Source organism: Anser anser (assembly GCF_964211835.1).
Source record: "Anser anser genome assembly, chromosome: 22".
Taxonomy (NCBI): Eukaryota; Metazoa; Chordata; class Aves; order Anseriformes; family Anatidae; genus Anser; species Anser anser.
In genome coordinates, this window is record NC_139743.1 from 7,392,896 (window position 1) to 7,408,661 (window position 15,766).

General features: G+C 51.5%; 1 protein-coding gene across 14 annotated transcripts in view; it reads right to left on the reverse strand.

Moving 5' to 3' along the window:
• The window catches only part of NTM (neurotrimin), a 343,561-nt gene that overhangs the window by 106,465 nt on the left and 221,330 nt on the right, over positions 1-15,766 (reverse strand). The gene's annotated exons all lie outside the window — the stretch shown is intronic.

The following is a 15,766-nucleotide window of genomic DNA, read 5'->3' on the forward strand; positions in this document are numbered from 1 at the left end:
ACTGTTTTGTGTTTCCTTTTTTTTTTTTTTTTGATTTTTTTTTTTCAGAGCAAAATTTGCCCTTAAAAAGCTATCACGACGTTCTCATGGAAAGTTTTCTGTGCCAGAGACGTGACGGGAATCGCTCAGCGCTGCAGGACAGGCGCTGGAAGGGGGATGCTGTCACTCGTGTCCCCTCCCCGGCTCAGCACTTAACACTCAACTTCCCCGAGCCCCACGATGCCCACAGCATCCAAAACTCCCAGGTACCAACAGGGGATGGAAAAGCAGAGGAGGTCTTGTGCCTAAAGCCCAGAGAGCCCTGTCGTGTTGGGCCAGTTGGAGGACCGACTCCTTGAGCTGGAAAAGACATTTCATCTCCCCCGGCTTCTCATTCTTCTCCTCCACAGGTGTTTGCAAAACACCAGCATCCTCAGTGAAAAAGCTCATTCAACCTCAGCCAGCCTTGAAATCGAGAGAAAATGAGAAAAGCTTTGGTGGAGCGGTTTAAATTGTCGTTCCAGACTCATCTCCAACAGTAGGTGCCGCGCATCGAGCCAGATTGACCAGGTTCTTGTTTCTGGAGCGAATTCTATCACCCAGCAACTGTCGGAGCCATCTGGGAGCTGAGGGGTTTCCTTGAATTATATTAGAGGGATAATCTCCGTGCCCTGGCTCAGGAAGCAGGGGGGGTCTTAACTCCATTACAGAAGTCGATAGAGCAGATGGAAGCAAATCTTTCTAGGAAAATGGATGCTCTGCAGATGTCCACGAGCTAGGCACGGCAAACGCGAAGGAAGCCATCGGAGACTGCTGCAAGGGACCGCTGAAATGCAGAGGACTCCACTTAATTCCTAATGGAAGTTTGTTCAAGCTTCGGCAAAGGACAAAGCCTCCCCCCCTCTGCAAGGAGCGCGGTGCTCCTGCCAAGTACAACAATATCTGGATTTTGTAGCTTGCCCAGTTCCAGCAGGCCAAATCCCCAAATAATACTTAAAGATATCCTCCAACCCTGTTAAGGCTCCGAGCACGGAAATCTGCCGTCGGCGCTTGCTAACGCTTCCCTTCCGAGGGGCAAGCGGCGCTTTGGCAGGCTCGGATGAAATGAAGCTTTCAAACAGCGGCTAATGAGATTCCTTCCTCTCCTCTCAGCCCCTTCAAAAACATCTGATTTAGGGTGAGACCTCGTGGACTGCAGCATTTTCTTGGTTCTTCTTACAACTATAAAGGGGGAGAGGTCCTGAGGATCTCTTTATTCTGACACAGGGCTTCTGGGGGGATCCAAATCCCCAAATCTGCTTGCCCTGATGCTCTCCTTACTACAGAAGAGGCAAAGCTGCCGATACCTCCTTCTCCTGTCTATAACTAGGCGTGACACTGCCTCACCTCTCGCAAACGGGTCACCGAGATGAGCATTTTTGCACATTAACATGAAGGATCCTCTGTGTTTCCACTGGGAAGAGAAAGCAAAGACAGAAGCACGTGTTTCTTCAGGTTCGTCTTGCTTTTTGTCACCTCTTTTAAAGCAGACAAAGAAACAACCTGCAAGCACCTTGTACCTGACCCAGGAAGGGGAAATTATGCATTCTGCAGGGGGCATTTCCCAATCCCTATGGGGAAAGCGGCTCGCCCCCAAGCCCTTCTCCTTGCCACATCTCTCGGCCACTCCAGCAGTGCCTCCGGTTGCCTCCTCGCTCCGTGTCCTCCTTCCCAGCCAGGCCGAGCACGCTGCATCCGCAATGAGGCTTTGGTCACAGCCACGCTCTTCCGCCAGCACCGATTCCCTCAAGCGCAGCGAGCAGATAACACCGTTATCACCCGCTCCTCTTCCGCAGCGGGGAGGACACGGGGTGAAATTCAAAGAGGCTGAGTCAGGCTTCATGAAAAGGGCTGATTACACACCCTAAGTGCCTCTGTTTTCCCCATGCAGGCTTGGAGAAGGGATTCTCGTGCAGCAGGAGTGCAGCCCTGATTTTTGCACCCCTTTTCCCAGGCTACATTAAACCAAGCGACATCTCCACTACGCAGAGCTTTCCCAAACGTGAGGCTCCCTCCACCACCCAATTTCTGAACCAAAACCCCCACAGGGAAGGGGCTTTGAGACCCGGGCTGCCTGGCGAGCATCTCCCCAGCGAGCCATTTCCTCGCCCCGGCGCACCGCTGCGCGTTTGTCAGGGAGAGCGAAGGACGCGGCATGGCACGGAGCCGCGCATCACGTCCGAGCGTCGCTTCAAAAATAAATGGTTCCTTCTATTGCCCCCGAGGAGAAAGGAGCACACACCCGGCACAGACACACACACACGCGCACAATCAATAAGTCGCTGGGGCTCGGGGAACAGCTCTTTTAATTATACCTCTCCCCCAGGCTGGATGTGGGGCAGGGCTGCAGGAGGCAGGGGAAGGGAAGGGATCCGTGCCCTGCATTGCGCTCCCTGTCCCACCTGGACACCGACCGCTCTCATCCTGCTCTGCTGCAAAGTGTCCAAACTGTGATAGCAAATCCCTGCCCCTCCTAACCCTGGCGTGCACTTCAAAACAGACAGGAACGTGCCTGCTATTTATCATAAAGGGACTTAATCCAGAGAACCTTCTGCTGCTGGCTTTATCCATCGCCTTTATCTGCTGATCTCTCCCTCCACCATCTCATCTCGCATTCAGCGCGCCCTCCCCTGAGCTGCAGCTGGTTCGTGAGCAGCGGGCGTAAATCCTGATTTACTACCTGGGAAGGGGAAGGGCAGCACCCTTTTCTGGGGTGCTGCGACCGGGGTGATGCCGGTCCCATTTAGTTCCAGCAGTCAGAGGGATCCCCTTGCTCCCCAAAAACATTCCCAGCGGAAAAGCTAGACCTTCACCCCAAGTCCTGATTAAAGCAGCCCCCCAATCCCTCCCACGCAGCTCGCTCCTCCTTCAGCTTCCAAGTGCTGAGTTACTATCAAGGAAGGTTTAATAGGGTCCTGGATTTTAAAGCCACTGGCAACACAGTCTGGGCCTTTTATGGTTAGTAATGAATAAAAGAACCCAAAGCACTTTTTTTTTTTTCCTCCTCCTCTCTTTTAACAGTCTCTGCCTACAAATTAAAGTCATTGTACTTCTCAGCCTGTCTCTCTCCTTTTGTCTTCCTGTAATGCCATCACAGCCCATGCGGCACCAGTTCAAGAAATGATGTACCTTGCTTCCCCGGCCCTTGTTTTCCCCAGTATCTCCCCCTTACCATTCTTCTCTACTCTCACTGTCATCCCATCTTTTCTCCTCCCTATCTCTGCCCTTTTCCCCTCTGCTTTTACCCCAAATCTTGTCACGGGGATAGCCACGTCCTGGAGTCACAGTGCAGGATGAAGCCCTTGACTCCTCTCCATAGGGCTGGCTAACAGCCCTTCACGGTAGAAAAAAAGCCAAAAGTGCTACTATCTTGTCACCAATTCTCACTATTTTTAGCACGCTTTCACTTAAAGCGCCAGCTCCCTGAATCATGTGCTTACACAAGAACCTTATTTTCCATCTAAAAAAGTTTCATGCCCTCACAGCTGCCGAGCAATGCTGGGAAATATGAGTCAGCCTTCCAACACCACGCAGAAAGACGGAGCTTAAGAGCGTCTTGCTAAAACCACGACTCAGGGGGCACCTCACCCTGCTTATTAAATATTCCTATTTTTTAATTCAGTGCTGGAGAGAATTAGCTATCCAAACACCGTCAGGTGGCTTCAAAAGCCTCCCTGTTACCTCACTTAATTAAGACAGCACAAAAGATCTCCATATCCTTTGGGTGAAGCACTGGCTCGCGTGGACATTTTTTCATTAGCTCCGCCATAAATAAGATTTCAAGACTTGGCATTTACCGCGGGAGCGCAATGAAGAAATCAACGTGACACGCACTCTTTTGGTAACCACAGGCCGGCGGCGAGGCAAAGCCAACTCTCTTATCTCCACATTTATCTTTATCCCACTGATAAAGCGCTATCGATGCCCGGCAGCGCTCGGATCGCGCGCTAGCAGCTCTATCTGTGCGGCACCGTGCGATATCCCTGCTCTCCCCCCTTGCTAGCAGATTTGCCGTGACAGCAGCATTGCGGGACCTTTTTTCCCCACTTTCACCTGCCCTGGATTCATTCTGCAAGCACAAGTGGTCTGCACGGACCGACCTGCGCCCCAGGCAGCCCCAACACCAGGGAGACCTAAAAAGCACACGGATTTGGCTTAAATTGGAAATAAAACTCCTGGGAAGAGAAAGGACAAGAAGGAGAAACAGATGAGCCACCTGATCTCCATCTCATCTCCCTACCTCATATTTACCCTTCTCACACGTGCTTACAATTTCTCCTCTGTAAAGCACGGGGAGATGCACTGAATGGCACCGAATATCTAAGCACCCATTTTACTGTACTACCGTTATTTATTATTAATAGTAGTAATGTTAACTCTGCCCTTGCAGGCACCTCTGTGAGGGAAATAGTGTTTGCAAATGTCAATAAACGCTTTCCCAAAACGCGTGGGCACCAGAAGCAGCCGTGCTCCCTCCCTGCGCCATTAAACGAGGGCGCACGTTCCCGTCCCCTCTGCTCCTCGTGTCCTTCCTCTGGCTCTTTCTGCATGGAGGATAAAGCTGGGGTAGATGCTTCCCTCACTCCCTGAGAAGAAAAACAAATCCCTTTGGCCTAGCTCCAAAACATTATTTTCTCCCTTGGTGACTGAGCTGAAACCTCCTTCACTTAACGCTCCTTCTGAAATAACTCCGAGTTAAGCAGTTCAATTTAAAACTACAAGAACGGTGTGCTTTTCCCCTTCCCTCCTTTCAAATGAAACACTCAAAAATAAAAAGCTGTTTTTATCTTCATCTTTCTCCATGCTTTCCCTTTCCCCAGAAATAATTTGAGAGCGCTAGGATGAATAGGAAAATGATTTCAGATGACCTAAAAAGGCATTATTACTTCTACAGAAAAAAATGGGGTTTGCATATGGAATCTGATCCAGCTGTCACCAGAGGAGACATCCCACAGCAGGCTGGCTACAAAGGCCACTGCATGTAGGACACAAACACTTTGCAGAAATTACAGCAGCCCGAGGAGCTCCTCTGGAGCCCAACCTGGCTCGTGGGCACCCCGCCGTGGTGGCCAGGGCCACCCTGGCACCTCTCGGTGCAGTGTTCCTCTCTCCTGGGACCAAAACCTTTTAACACCAAATCCCCAGGGTTTTGACGTGAGATCTGGGCTCCACAAAGATTCACCTTCCAGCACAAGGATCTGCTGAAGCCTTGCTGCCTGCCAGAATTTGGTTGTACTAAGGGACAGCTGATGCCTGACATTTATCTTCATGACTGAAGACTGTAGACCAGAGAACATGAGAGGCAGAGTTAGTTATCTCCTCTTTTCCCGTGATTGACAGTAAATGTCAGGAAAGATTAGTTATTCTGTATCATATACATGCCACGCATGTTTTTAATTCTCCTACTGCTCCAGGACTGTTCTCAGTCACAGTTGTAATAAATCAGCTGCGCTTGCTCCGCGCGAAGAAGAGAGTCAGCAGTTGGAGAAGACCTGGTGGGCACCCCCTCTGCCTCCTCCACGTGTCCTCAGCCCAGCCAGAGAGCTGCCTGCGGCGTGCTGTGCCGACCACGGCGCTTTCATTTCTATTAAAGCTGCAATTAAAACCACCCTCTATTTGTGCATTACCTTCCCTGAGGTCACGGCCACCTCTGGGGTGAAAGGCCCGGGATTTAACAGCCTGACGCCACCTGCGTGGCCATTTGGGACAGCCACCAGCAAGACATGAAGGGATCATTTAGAAAAGAACAACGGTGAGACATAGAAGACCCTAAAAGTAATAGCGGGTTCAAAATAAATAAATAAAACGCTATCTGGAAGGTGGTAACCTGTCAAAAACTTTGGTTTCACTCGGCTGATCGACAGTGCTGCCCCATCCGTGCTCAGGAGCAGCAGCAAACCCAACGTGCTGCGGGCAGACCAAGCATTAACGAGCAGTTTCCAATCACTGCCGCCAGCTTTGCGATTGAGCTAATTACAGCTCCGGCGTGAGATACAGCAAGCTCTGCCACAGCAGCCAGGCTCTCCTGCGGCCGGACTGGGAGGCAGCCGGCCCCCAACGCCCCTGGGTGTGTGGGTTAGCATCACCTTGTGCTCAGATCACCCCTAAACCGTGCTACCGAGATGAGCAGGGAGGGAATTCGTTGCTCCTAGCCCTGGGTGCCATCTGCGTGTACCCAAGCAAGCAGTCTACTTTTCCTTCGCTTTCCTAGGAGGGCGCCTCTAAGCCGCTGCAGATATCTTACAAAAGATGAGCTGCTTGCTCCTCTACAATCACTGCAGATGCTGATTACATGACTAAGTTTTATAGGGCTGGAGTAGGTGACATTAACCTCACTATAAACCACCAAGATCTCTCTCTGATCAGAAATTCCTCTCTGTGCATAAAACAGCTTCCTAAAAACCCTTCCTTCGAGCTGGCCCTTCCTTGGGAAAAAAATGAAATTAAAAAAAAAGCAGCCATCTCCCCAGCTAGCTGTAATCACCGTAAAATGCAAAATGGTGACAAGCATCAGAGGTGGAGCTGTGCCACAGAGAACAAAACCCTTTCTGTTGGCAGCACCTGCCCAGGAGGGGCTCGGTTTGAATCTTATTTCCCAGCACAAGTGGCCAGGCGATTGGAGGGGAGGGCATGGCAGGCGAGGTTGCGGCCCCTTCCGATCATCACTAGGAGCTGTAGGAGAAGAAACAACTTCCACAAGACCTGGAGAAACACCAGGAGAGGCTAACGTTGTCCTGACCTGCTGCCTGTCTTGTTAAAATGGATTTCAAGGCGTAAGACAGGGTACGAGTCATTTCGAGCACGTCAAGCCCCGCGTCTGCCTTTACAAAGCTGACACATCTAATCCCTCGCTCTGCATGAGGGTTGAGATTCCTCCGCAGTTTAACAGGCGTCACGTAAATTCAGGCTCTTAGCAGGATGATGAGCCAGTGAAACACTAGAAATGCGTGCAGCTGCGACGCTCTCCTTCTGGTGCATGTGTGTACATCACACAGGGCCGAGCCTCCTCCGAGGAGAAGCTGCGAGGAAGTCTTTCACAGCGCATCGCAGCCCTAAAGGCGCCGGGCTGACTGCCTGCAGGAACCAAGTCCTACCTCTGGTCAAGGAGCCCCGAACACAAGGCACAGCACGTCCTCATCCTGCCCACAGCCAGCTGGAGCTGCACACCCTCGTGCATCATCTCCCCTTCTGGGATCAATCTGCCTTGCATAGATTTTGCTATTCTCTTTTTTTCTTTTTTTTTAGGGTCCACACCAAGCAACAACCAGCCCCTCATTGCACCTGGGTGACCGACTGCAAAAAAAAACCACCATTTGCAATCCGGCTCTGACTTCAGACCAAGGCAGTCATCGTCTCTGTCGTGTTGTGCCATGATCCTTCCCTCTGTTGATGCTGGGTTTTGCAGTTAGCCCTGCAAGCTGCTTAGGGGAAGCATGGAGAAGGCTGCGATGTCTCTGGGGGTGCCAAGTCCCTTCCTAATGGCTTTCATGTCTTCCTGTATCTTTAAATAATTGAAATCTCTTTGTTGCTAAGTACATCCAAGCAAGAGGGCACTAAAAGTTTTAAACCTCTCTGGGGAGACCCGGGCCGGGAAATCTCCATAACTCACGACATGTCCTGCCACCGCTGCACCTCGTCTCCCGCATCGAGACCGACGGCACCGCTCCTCCGAGCCGCCTGCCTCGGCGGCGGCTCCCTCAGGGTACTTGTCGCCACCAGGTGAAAGGTGTCCTCCGTCATTCCTAACGCTGTTCTCAAATCTAGTCGAAAAATTATTTCGCAGTATGATGCCTGCGAAGCTGTCCGCTAGGGAGAAGGTTAACCTGAGGTTCTTGTAGGGGCTTACTGACCCTAGGAAGGCATGGTACAACATGGCCGGCCCTTATCCGGATGAGTTATCCTCCTTAAATTAAGGCACAGCAACAGAGATCACACCTTTCCACCCCAAGAACTGGGATCAGGGCTTTGCACCGAGGAGGTGGCCACGAGTACTGGCCAACTCCGAGCCCAGCGCGCTCACAGCCCACCCCGAGCATCTCGTCGTGGGCACCGAGCGGCAGCCGGCAGAACCGCCCGCCTGCCAGCAACGCAGTGCTCCAGGAGGAAATCGGATCTAACAGCTTGCCCTTAAAGTCCGTGTCTCTTCAGATACGTGCCTAATTAAATAATATTTTGCATTTTATTTGCAGATAGCGGAGAGCACTTACGGATCCTAACAGTTTGCTAATGTTCCCAAGATAGTGAGCACGTATTCCCCTGTTTTACAGAGGAAGAAGCTGAGACGTGCACAGCATTTGCCTGGGCGGGCAAACGCCGCGGAGGAACGACCCCAGGCAGCTGTCCTGTGCTGGAGCCACCACCTCCAAAAATCCCCGTGCATCACTCCCCATGTAAATAACCATCCATTTATAACTCATTGTAATTACCTGCCTATTTCTGCGTCCCGCCTTCGCGAGGTAGTCTCTCTGCAATTATAGTTAATTGCCTTGATTGCTACAGCATATTTCAAGAAAGTTTGGGAAAAAAAAGACACGAGGCAGGAGGGTCCAACAGGGAGCACACAGGGACCAGCACGGGAGGCATTAACAACCGATGAGTTTGTTGCAGTTTTCATTCCTGGCACCCGAGCAGCCGTAGGCATTTAAAGCCATGCCAGAAGGGCACGCACAGATCTTTACCTGAGGGGACCATTTCCGTAGCAGCCCACGAAACTTTCTTTGAAATAGAAAAGTTGCAAAAAGCAGCAGAAATACCCCCTGCCAGCTCTCTACAGACATTCGAAGGCTCACAGTAGTAGGTTTCCTTTCCAAAGATGACTACTTTACTCTCCTTAAAATACATCTCATTGCACTCCACCTAAGCTAATTGCAGATATATCAACTCGTCCTTGAGCAGGCTCTAAATTTCCAGGTGCAGCGAGCTCCATGCACCGTTCATTAGTAAAGCAGGACAGCCCCATCAGCCACCCCACAACCCCACACCATCACCAGCGACACCAGAACCTACTCCGCAATGGGACGTGATGCAGGTTCGATACAAGACCCAGTGGCACCCAGGCTCTGAATGCTACCACGAGCCATTCGTATTTGGTGTATCCTCAGCTCCCCTTTGTCCATTCTCTGTTTTTTCTCCCTGTGCGTGCCTGCAGCTGGTCAGAGCCCCACGCCCAGCTCCTGGAGCCGCTCCGACCGTGTCACAACGCCCAGCCGGTCCCCAGTGGGAATATCGACCGAAGCGAGGGCTCCCATCGAACCACAAAACCTCAGCTCGGCTTCCCGCTGAAGGGACATCAATTACTCGGAGCTGTCAGGATGATAAGGCAGCCCAGCCTCCACAATAAGGAGGATATTCAGGCTAATAACTTCCCATTAAGCTCCTCGGAGCTGGACGTTTTCCATGGTTTTCTTCAGGGCTGCTGCCAGGGCTTGTTTGCTCCCCGTACCAGCTAAGTCTTGAAGGGAAACGGCTTGAGGCACTGTTGTAAAAAAAAAAAAAAACAACCCTGTCCTACCATCAGCCCTGCCTGGAAGTCCTTGGCAGAGCTGGACACAGAAACCGCAGTCTCTGGGCCTTGGCTCTGATGCTGCCAGGTTAGCCTTCCTCCTTTAAAGGAGGATGACAGCGTTCAACACAGAAGATTTAAACAGCAAGGGGGGGAAAAAAAAGGAAAGAATGAAACCTCTTATCCATCACTTCTGATCAAGTTATTGCCTGCGAGCGCATTGCCAGCATGCTGAAGGGAGAGCCAGATAAGGATGGCTGGGATGCTGCTTCACTCTTTCTCCCCCTGATATTCTCTAACCTTTAAATGGCTTTCCACCGCGGATTGAGACAGGAATCACAAGTGTCCTCAGGCCCAGGGCTAGCTTACAAAGCTGAGCCCAGCAGCCACGTTTGCAGCCCTCCACTTCTTCAACACGCCCTGCGCCTTCCCCCCATCCAGGACCGAGCAGAGCAGGCAGCAGGGATGGAGACGAGCCCTTTCTGCAAGGAAAGGCTCCAGGGACTATCCCGATGCACTCCGTGTCCTACGAGTGCTAAACCGGGCTGGATGGGGCGAGGGGTTACGTCTGCCTCGTACAATCCGCTTGAGAAAATTCTCCCATCCATTAATGCTTCATAAAAATTTTACAAGGTTCTGCTAAAGGAAGAAAAACAGAGATGGTGTCGGCACCCAGGCATTCTTTACATCAAGCGTTCTTCCTCTAATGCATTTTGTTTTTTTTAATATACATAGCACCAATCAGGAAAGCAATCAAGCACGAAGCCCACAGCTCCCAGTGCCTCCACCTCCAGCTCTGGATTTCTCCCTGCTCAGGTCGTGCTCTCGTAGCAGCATGCCAGCACCCCATTACAGGACATGTCACCAGCTCGCTGGAGAAGCTGCGAGGTGAACGTGGAAAACCATCACCCAGGACATCCCAACAAGGGCCCTGATTAGGAGAGATGCTTTAATCAATTTAATCTACTTCCCCATACCAGTGCCCAGAAGGGAATTAGGATCGATGCACGGGGACCTCGAACATCTTTTGAGCGCATGGGGATTGGAGAGGGAGTGAGGAAGCTCCTGCTTTCCTAAACAGAGACAGGAGCCTCTGTACATGCCAGCATTAACAATTCCTTCATTAAAAACCAGATCCAGCCTGCTTTTCCAGGGAATTGTGTGGCAAGGCTGGGCTAGCAACACGCGGTCTGTGATGAAATCAGCAGCAAAGGTCTGGGCTAGGCAGAGACATTTGGAAACTGGGCAGCAGGGTAAGCTCAGGACCCGTCTAATAAGTTTGGGAAAATGTCAAAGGTATTTCTGCAGTACTCATTGTCCAAAAGGTCCAGCAATCCTTTTATCCTCCTCTTGTTTGTTTGCTCGTGTTGTGTGTTTTTTTTTTTTTCCTGAGACCTTCCCCTTCGCTGCAGAAACGTTCTGCTGCACCGCTCCCAAAAATCAGGCTTCTTCATAAACAGTATATTAAAAACCAACCCCCCAAAGAAAACTCTGCAACTGAATACAAAACTCGGTTATTGCAGAGCTGCACAGTGACAGCTAGCAACGGGAAACAAGAACACCGAAAATAAGGGGAGAAAGAGTAAATAAACGCAACACGGAGCAAAATATTGTGCTGAGAATTCATCAGACAATATCTAACGTCAAACGTGTATTTATATATGATCTGTATAAGCTTAATCTATATCATATGTTAGATATCTATTATTTCTTTTCCTTCCACCCACCCTCAAGCCTCTTTCTTAGGCAAACTTGGGAGGAAGAAAGAAATCCTTCTGCCCAAGCGACTGCAGCTGCCTTTCAGTGGAGCAGCACCCAGCGCCCACCGAGGCACCCGAGGGCTCCCTCTGCACCCCGCTATCTGCAATCCCAACACGAGCCCAGCACCCACAGACGGGCAGGAAAAACACCAGAGCTGCCAGACGAAGCCAGGAGGGATGGCTTCTCCCAGCTATCCTCTGCCACGGCTGTTTTGACGAGCTATCCGTGGATGTCTGGGCTGGTTAAATAAATAGTGGGCCTCCCAAAGCACGGATACGTCCCGGGGATGAGTCAGATGAGGGGAGCTTCAGTCCCACCTCATGTTTCTCCTGCTCCTCTCTCAAACCCCTCTGCGCCTCCCCGACTGAGGCCCGAGCTGCTGAGCGTTAGCAGAGAGCAGCAGGAGAGAAATGCACAAGCCAAAGAGAGAAAACCAGCAGCGAGTGAAGCCTCTGCTGCCTCCATGCCTTGCTCCGGAGAGGCTGTGAGGCTGCTTAATGGATGTCAGCTCTGTTCCCATTGAAGAAAACAAAAATCAACGGAAGCCTCTCAGGCAGGCAGGGCACAGCGACCCCCTCGTGCTGACTTTCCCTCTGCGCCCCTCGACGTTGGTGGCCTCAGCCAGAAGGGATGCTTGCACCCGGGTCTCCTCGGGCACGCCGGCGCAGAGGAGCCTGGAGCACGCAGCAGAGCCAGACAGCCCTCCGGGTTCCTACGGGAGCAGGAGAGGGCAGAGCACCCGTAACGTAGCCCCGGTGCTTTCTCTGTAACTGCAGATGTTGGGAGCCATGCAGTCTTCTGCACGAACTCACCTCCAGCAGCTGCGCTGGCAGAGCCCCCGCTGCAGATGCGTTTATAAAGGCTGCGGATGCGTTCATAAAGATAAAACTTTCTCCCCACCAGCTTTTTCTTTTTGCTCCTGGGGGTCGTTTCTGCCTCGCTGACACAAACAGCGCTTTGCTGGCAGAGCAAGGTCTGCTCCGGGTGGTCTGAACTGGAGGCTGGTTTTCCCTTACTGCTAAAGCATTTCAGCCTCTCATGCAGAAAAGATGCAGCTTGGACATTTCGTTAGTGCTAAAAGAATGCTAATGAACTCGCAGGTTGCTGTGCGAGGTGCCTAATGACAAGCCATGTCCAGAATTGCTTAGCTGAGTCTTCTGGAAGTTAGAGGGATGAGACGTAAATGGACTCAGGATCCAAAATAAAATAAATCAAAAACCCCAAGCCAATTCAAAACAAAATAAAAGCACCAAAATACGTCTGTTCTTGCCCCATTTCTGCTTGAGGAAGTATCTGGTGCATTCCTGCAGCTTGCCAGCCAAACACTTGCACCCGGCTCCAACGCCACCCTCTGACGGGTGTTAGATATTTCCTTTTTTGATCCTATCACTTCTTCTAAATGCTTGGGTTGGGATTTATCACATCGACATGCGAGCTAGCCATTTGGACCCCATTTTATAGCAAATGGAGAGAAAAAGGCACTGCTAGGACACAATCTGTCTGACCTATTTTAGACATCTGCCTTAGACTGGGATGAATTGCACCCTAAAAAGGCCCATTGCTCTCCAGCGATTGCAAAGGGGGACTAGGCAACACGCTCAGATGCAGACATCCATCATCCCAGACACCTGCAGTTACATGAGCAAGTATCCCAGATTGCTCGTGCTTTTCTGTGCTCCTACAGAAATGCTAATTGATTGAGAGCCACCCAGCCTTTGAGGGGGCTTTTTGCCGGTTCCTTTTGCTTTTTGTCTCCTGGAACAGACACATTTCATCTCACCTTAGCCTGCGCTGGTCACCTACATCAAAGACAAGAGAAAGGCACCTCCAAAATGAGAGTCACCCTGTCTGAAGACCTTATGCACTCTCCAAGGGGTGCCCCACTCCCCTCTCTCTTCCCAAGGCTTGCTGAGATCAGGCATGGAAAAGCAGGGGCCTCATCCCACCCAAGGCAAAGCCCATCTCCGCAGAGAAGCTTTCTACAGCACCAAAAAAAAAGTAGACCCAAGTCAAAACCACAGAGCATCCCCCGCACGGGGAAAGGTTGGATGTGGTTCCCATCTCCCCAGCTGTCTCGGCTCTGAATAATACACCCCGCTGTATTTTTAGCCCAGACTCCTACCGGAATAAGCTTATGCATTCGTTCTCTTTGCCTGCGAGCCTCTGTCTAGCAATATTCCCCAATAATTTGTGAAGTCTTTGGCCAATTTTAACTAAATTTGACAGAAGAACAGATGGCTCAAAGACATTAAGTACCTGCAAGTCTCGTACAGACAGGCAGCCAGGTACAGGAGAGGGACACTGCGAGTGCCCCAAGGAGGGAAAGGCCACGTGAAATGAGATTCAGCCTCATCCGAACCTCGGAGTCCACCCAGCACGAAGCCCTTCCAGGCGTCCCAGCCACAGGCTGCAAGTAATTTACTCCTCCTTGGACCAAAATGAAGCGAACTTGTAAGGAAGCTGGCTTCCGTGCCAGTCAGATGACGGATTTTGCATATGAAAGCAGAGCCTGCGTGACAGCTCGGAGGAAGGAGCAAAACCAACAAGGAACAGAAGTCAAATTTCCGTGCGAGCAAAGCAGCCACGTCTCTGCCTCTGCTCTGGACCTCGCCGTGCACCCAGCAGCTGGCACCAAGAAACTGCTGGAAATCTTGCACCTAGAGGACATCTCACAGCTCCTGCAGCTGAGAAAGCACCCGGCAGGAGCGCATTATTTTTAGACATTGGCTTGCACGGTGTGCTATGCTAACAGGAGCTGCCCACCTATTCCCTGTTGATGCATCTTTTTAACGAAGGAAGATAGCGTTTTAATAAATAAAGCCTTTCACCAAAAATAGTTTCACGGTCATCTGTAATTCTGGGGTTGGTCCGACGAACTTTGAGAGGCCCGAAGTTGAAATTCGGAACAGGGGGTAGTGGCGGGGAGGTCGGTGCAGAAATAAAGCAGCCACCCCCAAATCTTTTGCAGGAAAAAAAAAAAAAAAATGAACCAATTGCTTCTGTGCACACCTGCAAATGCTTCACCCTCCCATGACCACATTAACGTCAAAAGCATTTTGCAAGCTAATTAATACTCGCAAATTCCCAAAGCTTAGGCAAGTACTACTGCTCCTACTGCAACATGGTGGGGGGGAAAGAGGCAAAGAGCAGCAAAATGCCTCCATCCGAAAGGGGCAGACGCAGGACGGAGCACGCTGCAGCCCCCCACGCCCTGCGTGAGCCCAAACCGGGGAGCAGAGGGGCACGGAGCATGGGTCCATCTCCCCTCTCCTCCAAGCGAAGCAGATTTGCCCACGAAGCCAGCTCCGGGAGGCGCAGCCTCTGCCGGCAGGTACAGATGGGCTCGCTGAGCGAGAGGAATCATTTGGCACATCGCGACGACCTGGACGCAGCCGCACATCGGGCTCCTGCTCTGCAACTCCGCCACTGCCAGGGGGTGGGCGGCGAGCTCCGGAGGACCCGCACATCTGGCCCCTGCACATCTGCCCCCCCCCCCCGCCCACCTCGTCCCCCCCCTCGCCATCCCAGCCTGGCTTGTTCGCCTCACCAAAGCCCCCCCCTCGCTCTCAGACAAGGTTAATAGGGTAGAGAGAGAGCATCTGTTTATGAGAAGGTTGTCAAGTGAAAGGCAGTAACGCAGCCTCCAAACCAGCTTTTCATAGCCTCTTACTTATTATTTAATTTGGCTCCGGTACGTGAAATTAGGCTAACGGCTGTTAAGTGGTTAAGGCATGCACATTGTCCATCTGCCGAGAAGGCTCCGGGCCGTTGTTCTCTTTCAAAGGCTAAGAACGAAAAATAATATGAGAGTTGCATGCTGTTAGCTTGAGAGCTCATAAATGCATTTTCTCCCTCTTTCCCTCGCTTTTTTATTTCTTTTATCTCCAATGCTTTGCCTGTTGCAGCATTAGGAACTTCTGGAAAGCGAGCTATGGGCTTTTTTTAAATTTTTTTTCCTCTCTCATCATTGCTGTTGTGCTTTTTTTCCCCCCTTGAAGTGAAGGGTGAGCCAGCCCGCTTCAGCAGTGCCACAGCCACCAGCTGCTGCAGTCTTCGGATTCAGCCTAGCAAAGCGCAGCCTCCCCCATTCGGTATCGGCAGCGGTAAGAAGGAAACCCTGAGCTTTTCTGGTTCTTCCCGACGCCAGGACAGGCAGCCCACCTCCATCACCACCACATTTGCTTCACCCTTTGCCTTGCACACAGTCTGCAGGGATCAGCCCTCCCACCCGGCCTCCTTGCTGCGTTTAATGAGCAGCTCCATGCACACCACAACGAAGGACCCACAGTGTCCTGCGCGTCTGGGTGTTTTATGCGACACCAGTTCAGACTGAAGCTCCCTAACCCAAGTCCTGCATCAAGCCAATGCCCCTGCGGGTTCTCAGGTGTCTCGTACAAGAGTTGAGCTCGTTCCTTCACTATTTCCGACAGCTAACGGGGTCTGTCAGCACCTACCCAGCCTGCCTGCTTTCGTGGAAGCTGCAGA